Below are 7,572 nucleotides of genomic sequence, written 5' to 3' on the forward strand. Positions count from 1 at the left end.
CATCCGCGAGCTAGGTGAGTGAGCGTCCTGGCGCACAATTAAAACGTGACCTAAATTATGCGCTTTGGCAGGCCACGTCCACTGCAAAACTTGAGAGCTGCGTTCCTTTCGAAGCGAAATGACGCGAATAAACCTGGACAAACTTGATACATGCCGAAAGCTCGATTGCCTCCAGCCAAATCACTCGCAAATGTACCTCCATAGGCATCTTCTCGATATTCGAACCATGGTTGCAATAACAACGGTCGCACAATTCACTCAGAAGCGGGGCCGCTTTCACGAGAACCAACATCTTTATTCAGCATGAACACGCGCAAAGGAAGAAATCAAGCCAAATCAAGCAACATAGTTGACGTGGTATGCTATAGGCTGAAGCCAGTCCCGCTACGATCCCAAGCACTCGCACAGGGCTTCCAAAGGCGCGTACTTGCGACAGTTTGCTGGAAACTAGGTCGGTTGGGGAGATCTTCATCTCAACACCTGGACGAACGCAGAACGACCTGCACTCGTAAAAATAAACACTCAACAAGCCACAGATCGACGCTCGTGGTGCACGTCGCAAACGCCGGCAGCCATGTCTGCTATCGTTTGAAACCGAAGCGGAAAGACAATCTCGGGAAATTGTTTAATACTGACTGTATATCTTAATATTTGCTTCTCAAACATCAAAAAACAAACTCGATGAAAATGCTATGACGGCACGGAGAAACAACGTTTCAACCAACCTTTCACACGTCAATCATCTCTCCAGCCAATGAGAGATGTAAGCACCTTGTAAGCACGAGGCGGGGCTTAGCGGACTGCGACTTCCACTTTCTGCACCTATATTGCGTCTAGCGCCGCAAATATTGCTCGTAAGAAAACTATTTCATGGTGAATTTTACTTTTAATGTGCATGTTCCATTTAGGCCCTTCAGAAATTTTTTTTTCATTGCAATGTCTTTTTTAATAATTATTGTAAACCTGTTATAAATTGTTATATTAAGATATTGATACATTAAAACGTTGCATTTTTGTTTACTTCTGGGGCTTCAAAATTTGCGTTTACGCACAATTCGATAAGTCGTTGTTTCCACCTCCTCTCAGACGCGATTTGTTTTTCTCACAAAACGTGAAAGTAGTTTGCAAAAGTAAGGCTTATTCCATCGTGTACACATGTTTTGCCACCTCATATAAAAATTTAAATAAATTTAAGAAAATAGACATGACACCCTAATGACTCCTTATCTTAATTTAGACCGAACTCTCATTCCAAACTGAAGGTTGCGGACAACGTTAAATGTCACACCTTTTGGTTATTAACTAGAATGCAGATAATCACGCTTAGTCGTTCACCATACAACGTATGTCAACCCCCCAAAACCGTAATTTTTTGGGTGTTTTGGGGCTAATGTTTTAGCAGAATTGTAAAGGATAAAACAAAATTAAGAGAAAAATTCTGTGAAAACTTCTTCCAAGTTCTCCACTTTATATATGTCATACGGGTCTGCATTTCTGTTTTTCACGTACCGTAAAAAATAATCCGGTTCGATAAATGACCCTTGTCCACTATTGTAATTTAATTCACCCCGACTAAAAAAGAAAGTTGCATTGTACACAAGCCCCGCTGTACACATTTTGTCACTCTCGCACGCCGCACCCGTATGTAAACATGTTTTCTATGAAATTGAAGTTTTTATGCGGTCCCAACACTACCGCGCACATTAATCATAAAAATGCAAAATCGAAAAAAAAAAAGAAAGCGTGTGCGTGAACACACCAAAATGAAAAGGAATAGCAACGCCATGTTTAACACTTTAATTAGGAGGCCCGTGTTTGAACAAGGCTTCCGGGACACGCATTAATTACTCACAAAAATAATCAACAACGACAAAAGACGGAATGGGAAACTTGTTAAAAATTGTAAGTTTTGACCCCCGGGTCGCCTAGCTCAGAACAAAAGTTGAGGATGAGCTACTATTTGATGGTTTTCCCCCTGCTTTCCGTGTTTAGTGTTTGGCAAGCTTCGATGGCACAGGGGAAACTATTACTTTTTATTGTTTCTAAATGTTCCTGTTGATGGACCGAGATAAAACCGGACGTGTAATTGAGGTCATGCAAGGGCTGTGGAAATTAGAAAATCAAAACATACTAAATGTAAGCGTAAGTGACGGCAGTGTGTTCTTGTATTATTGTTTACGTTCTTGGTACAAAACAACAGTTAGAGCAAATAAGGCGATATATTTAATATATACTATTCCGGTGCTCAATATAAAGTTTTAAAAATTTTTGGCCAAACCATACAAATGAAAGAAGAAATGAATGTGCATGTGACAACGCCGATTAATTACTTTGCCAATAATCCGTACGAAAATCAACGCCCCACCTCCCCCCCCCCCCCCCCCCCGGCCCCAACCAGATGCACGAATGTGCTATAGTAAAAGAGCACGCCCCATTGCACTGCATTCACAACCGTACACTTGACAGTTTCTTGGTTGATACAGTTAGTATATGCCTTAACAAATACCGTAAATCATTGATTGGTGCAAGAGATTAAATAAAAAAATAAGAACAAAATTACACTGCTCAATTGCTATTTCTAATGAACGCTCGTGATGGACGAATGACAAATTCGCTAGCCAAGATGTCGTTTAGATTACAAAAAATACATCTATTCGCTTCTTGTTGTTGTCTTCAGCGTGCAGAAATTGTTTCCAATTCTTAAAAAAAAAAAGAAAAGAAAAAAGAAACATGAAACGTGTATGCAGACGTCTACGTCACTCTGAAACATTCGTTAGAAAAGAAAAAAAAATGTAAGCGACTTCAATCCTTTTTTATTTCCAGAAAATGGCAGATTTTTTTTTTTTTAATAAATGTGTTGAGAGCACTTGCGTAGTTTGTTCGTGATCATAAAACCCGCAGAGAAGCAATCTGGCCTCCGTATAAAATGACTGCCCAAGGGAGAATTGAAATCGCCCATCTGGCAAAAGTTATTAAATACACACGCACACACAAAACTGCACCAATACAGCGCCAATGAAAATTTACCGACACGAGTGAAAGCCTATAATTTCCTATCTCTGCCATGTTTGCCAAACTAAGAAAGAAAATGATTATGCATTTCACCTCGAGGCACCAAAAGATACAGCCTCTTTTTATTTCTGGAACATGAATATTTCCCGCTAAAACGACAAATACACAAAAAAAAATAGAAACTGCCTTTGTCAGGCGCAATACCCCCGCCCAAGTTAGCGTGCATCTGTTCTTCGTATCCTCCGAGAAAAAATGCCGCACGCAAGATATTTTTCACCGGTCGTTGCTCTCCCGAAGCATGTATTCGGCTAGCGCGAAACAAAGTATAAGAACAAACACAGAACAGAGAGGACAAAAATACAAACCACCACGCAACTGTATGACGGGGAAAGTGCATTTATCCCTAGTCGTCTAAAAACTAAGAAAGCTAAGAAACAATTTTAGAAATCTCGGCGCTTGTAATCTATAAAACAATTATAAAAAAGAGGAACGGTTGTGTACGTAGTACATTTTTCCTTTTCTGGTCAACAAGGCGATAAATGCTGAGTCACGGGGCTCTGGACTCCAGTGCCGCAGTATAATATAGTTGGTGACAGGTAAAAGAGTATAATGTGGAAGCTCCTCCCACCCCCCTCCACTTAGAGCAAACGCTGGAGAGGAGGCGCCGCATTCGCGCGCCTTACCTCCTCTCCAGCGTTCGTTCCGATAAAGTGGAGGGGTATGAGGAGTTTCCATATTATTCTTAACCTGTCACCCTTTATAGTGCATAGCATTTTTAGAACACATTGCGCACCCTAGTAGACAAAAATGGCAGTGCTCGAAGGCGTTTCGCGGGTTGATCTCTACGGTTACCCGCAATATGTGAAGGGTTAATTGGAGGAGGGTTCAGGAACACGAAAGTACTACCTGAACTGAGCGCACCATGAGCTTTAGAGCGAAACATCGTGCAGTGGCGCGGCCCTTCTTGTCTGACCAGACGGCCTCTCGCCGACCCGCCTTGTTTTTCGGACGGTTGTTGCCGGTCGTTTACGGTCAACGACGCCGACGAAAGTGCGTGGACGCACTGCCGCAGAAGTTTCCGCACCACCACGGACTTCTCCACGAAGTGCTCTCAGCCTCTCATCGAGGTTCTTAAACATTTTGCCAGTTTCTTCTTAGCTGTCATACGTTCCTGTAGCAAACACAGTGCTGGCTAATTTGCACTTGCACAGCTTTCCTGGCTTCGTGAGAGAGCTTCTTTCTGCTCTATTTAATTGTAATCAATAGCAAATATAGGTTCTTCCCCCACCCGAAGTGATAATATTCGGCGTCTGTCGCGGTGTTCATGTGTCTTGAGTCTCACGTAACATCATGGCGTCACGCGATGCCCCGAAACGTCACGTGACGTTAAAGGCCCGACGTACACTTCGCGCTTTCCACTTTTGCCCGCCCCCGCCTTTCCTATATCCTCTCTACCTTTTATCTCGCCACAACTTGACTCCCCTCGCAGCTTAGGAGAGGGGAGCGCTATGAGGCTTATTTTCCCTGCAGAAAACCGAGACTGCACGTCGGCCTTTAAGTGTAAGATACACACGGATACATTTGGGTCTGTTAAGGTGTCGCAGCTATCGCTCTTAGTGTACAATAGATTCATACGGGAAGGCTATATTTAGAGCGCAGCTCTTAGGTGTTCGTTTCCACGGTGAGCGGCGTCGCCGTCGCCATCGGCGTAACCACCCGGCTAAAGCGCGGGACAGATCCGCGTCAAAACTGTCCGACCCGACGTGCGAACGGTCGGAACGACGTTTGGAGGCGAGGGTTTTTGTCGCACCGGAGCGTCGAACCAGGGGGGGAAGGAAGGGTTTTTTTTTTTTTTTTTTCGTTAGAGAAATGTAAATGTGGACCACTGTCAACTTCGGACAGCCCCTGAGGTCTCCAGGCACCAGCTGGTCTCGACGGAACAATTACTCAAAATTTTCCCAGTTCACGAATTTGTTTCCAACTTTTAGGCGTTTTAGTCTCTGCACTTGATTTCTGATGCACTTGAATAAATGAATGTCCGAGGATGTATATACTTTTAGCTCTGAGTTAACGGGGTGTTCAAAGGAGTTCCACTGGTGGTCTTCTTTGACGCAGATTCCAAGCTTTGTCCAGACGAGCCTATTGGTGCTGGTACCGGAGCAGATAATGTCGCGCACCCTAGCTCCAGCTTCTTCTAGGAGGATGGCGGCCTGAAGTGTTGGCAGAGAAAGGACATTTGGGGGTGCTAGTACACCGATGGTCTATGCACAGCTATCCCCAAGGTGGGAGAACATAAACACGAGGCCATGGTCTACTAGCTCGCTGATTTTCTCGGTCGCCTTTCTATCATTCACCATCTGCGTGTACGTCATAGTTTTCGAATTTATCGCTTTACTTTTTCTTACTTGAATTTCGTCATTAATAAGAAACACGTGTGTTTTAAAATCCGTCTTCTTTTGTTGTTTAATCTTCAGAGCTAGGAAGAAAGCATCAAATCCGCGCTTGAAGCCGATCATGTAGACGCTCTTCCGGTTGGTCCTCACGGAAGGAAGAACAAGGATGTTGATGTCCCTGAGGAACCGATAATCAGTCGGTGTGCGGACGTGAAGTAGCAAACAGTGTAGCAGCCAGTTGTCACTGAATTTACGTTGCCTCTTTGACTTGCAGTGAGCTGCAGTTATGCATTCTTCTACTACCGACAGATGGGCGTCAGAGACGTTGGCATCGGCAAGTAGTTAGTGAAAAGTGTCCTGCTGCGCAATATGCAGCTCTTTCTAGCAGTCAGTTAGTTAATCTTCTAGTCTTTGTCTTGACTTAAGAAGTCTAAGTCGTGATCCCTTGCACGCTACCCTGGCTTTCTTCAGTAGCTCAACACTCTCCCCTTTTGTGGGATTGAGTGCGACAAGCCTGAGCTACTGCTGTTCGCTCCCTTTTTCTTTTGCTGTCTGGCTGCATGGATGTGAAGCGTGTTCAGCAGTGCATGGCAGGCGGGGCACTGCTCACGTCCACAAAGGCACATTCTGGTTGCACATGAAGATACTCCTTGCGCTTAGGGTCACCGCAGCAGAGACTAAGACGGCTGCGTACCTGTTTTTCATGACTTGACGATCTTGGCGCGCAATAAAAGTAAGACCGCCAGGGAGATTGAAGAGGCATTTTTCATTTTATCTAAAGGGGAAGGGCAATGTGTGAGCGCACCCTCGGTGCACTTGGGGGATGATGAGGTCCTTTTTATCAGGGAGAATGACAGGCATGTGTGAGGGTGATGACGTGGTAGAAATCCTGTCGGTTGGGTTGTATAATTTTTTGTGTCTTTATTGGTTCTTTCCTATGCTCTGTTTTTATTTTTCTGGTTCGCCTAAAAATTAAACTTTAGTTGGCAAACAGCGCTTTGTCCGTGCACTTCTTTCACTTGTCCTTTGTTCAATATTTTGCGCTGTTTTCACGTTTGACGATGTTAAACCAACTAGCCCAACTTACCGCCTTGTTGAAAATTAAGCAGGCTTGCAATCCTTATGCGGTGGGTTGTACCTGTGAGTACGGTTCTTCCCCAGATAAAGGTGCTGACCGCTACACCGCCACCTGTTCAGGTGAGACGGAGAACACTTTTTCACACACATGTGGCTTCGAGGAGTCGACCGTTGGACAAATGGAGGATAAGCTCAATGGCCTGCACTCCAGCGTATAGTCCATGAGGTGCATAGCACAAGTCTTGCCTCGAAGTTCGACAAAGTTCGACTTTTTCAACAGTTGAGAAAAGGACAGCTGATCACTGGCCACTTGTGCAGTGTCTTCGTCGGTCATCTCCCTCCAAATTTCGCGGAGGCATTCCTCTTTAGTACTAGAGAGCGCTGCGGGATAGGTAGCAGCGCAGTGCATTGGTGAACTTAATCTTGCTGCCTCTGCCCTGTGGTGTTCGGTGTCCCCAGTCTTGTCCACGTTTTGCGCACTTGTGGACAGCAGTACGTCAGTTATAGGCCACTCAGCGTTGTCGTCACACGTACTTGAGGACGGCAGTGCGTCAGTTGCCGGAAACTCCGTGTTGCTGCCACCGCTCTTGGTTGATAGCAACGGGAACGGGATCATCTCGCCGACCACTTTTGGATTGTGCATCAGAATGGGGACGTCCCTCACGAGTAGTAAAGGCGGGGAGCAACCGCTGTCCCTTCGGTTTTCTAGGAGGCTTCGCTCTGCGCTGTCGACAAGCAGTCGGGATAGCTAGGGAAAATGCACGGCATTTGATGTTGTGAGAGTCGCAGTTTTTTTTTTGGGGCGCTTGCAGGAGAATACAACCTTTTTGCTCAACATGAGCCGTTCTAGCTGACATAATGTGAGTTGGAAAATATTTCTCAAAAATTCCGTCAGAGCTTCGAAGTTGTCGTTTCATTTGCGGCACTGCTCGATTCCATGCCGCAGTCCCTCGGGGTCAACTGGCGCGTTAAATATAACTGAATTTTCGTTCTTTGTGTCGCAACCCGCCCGATAGTTCGTAAAAAAAGAGTAACGGCCCAGACCCCAGAAATCTTGGCCGTCCCCAGGCGTAAGCCACAGCGCTAAAAC

Source organism: Ixodes scapularis, unplaced genomic scaffold (genome assembly GCF_016920785.2).
Source record: "Ixodes scapularis isolate PalLabHiFi unplaced genomic scaffold, ASM1692078v2 PGA_scaffold7__128_contigs__length_106722199, whole genome shotgun sequence".
Taxonomy (NCBI): Eukaryota; Metazoa; Arthropoda; class Arachnida; order Ixodida; family Ixodidae; genus Ixodes; species Ixodes scapularis.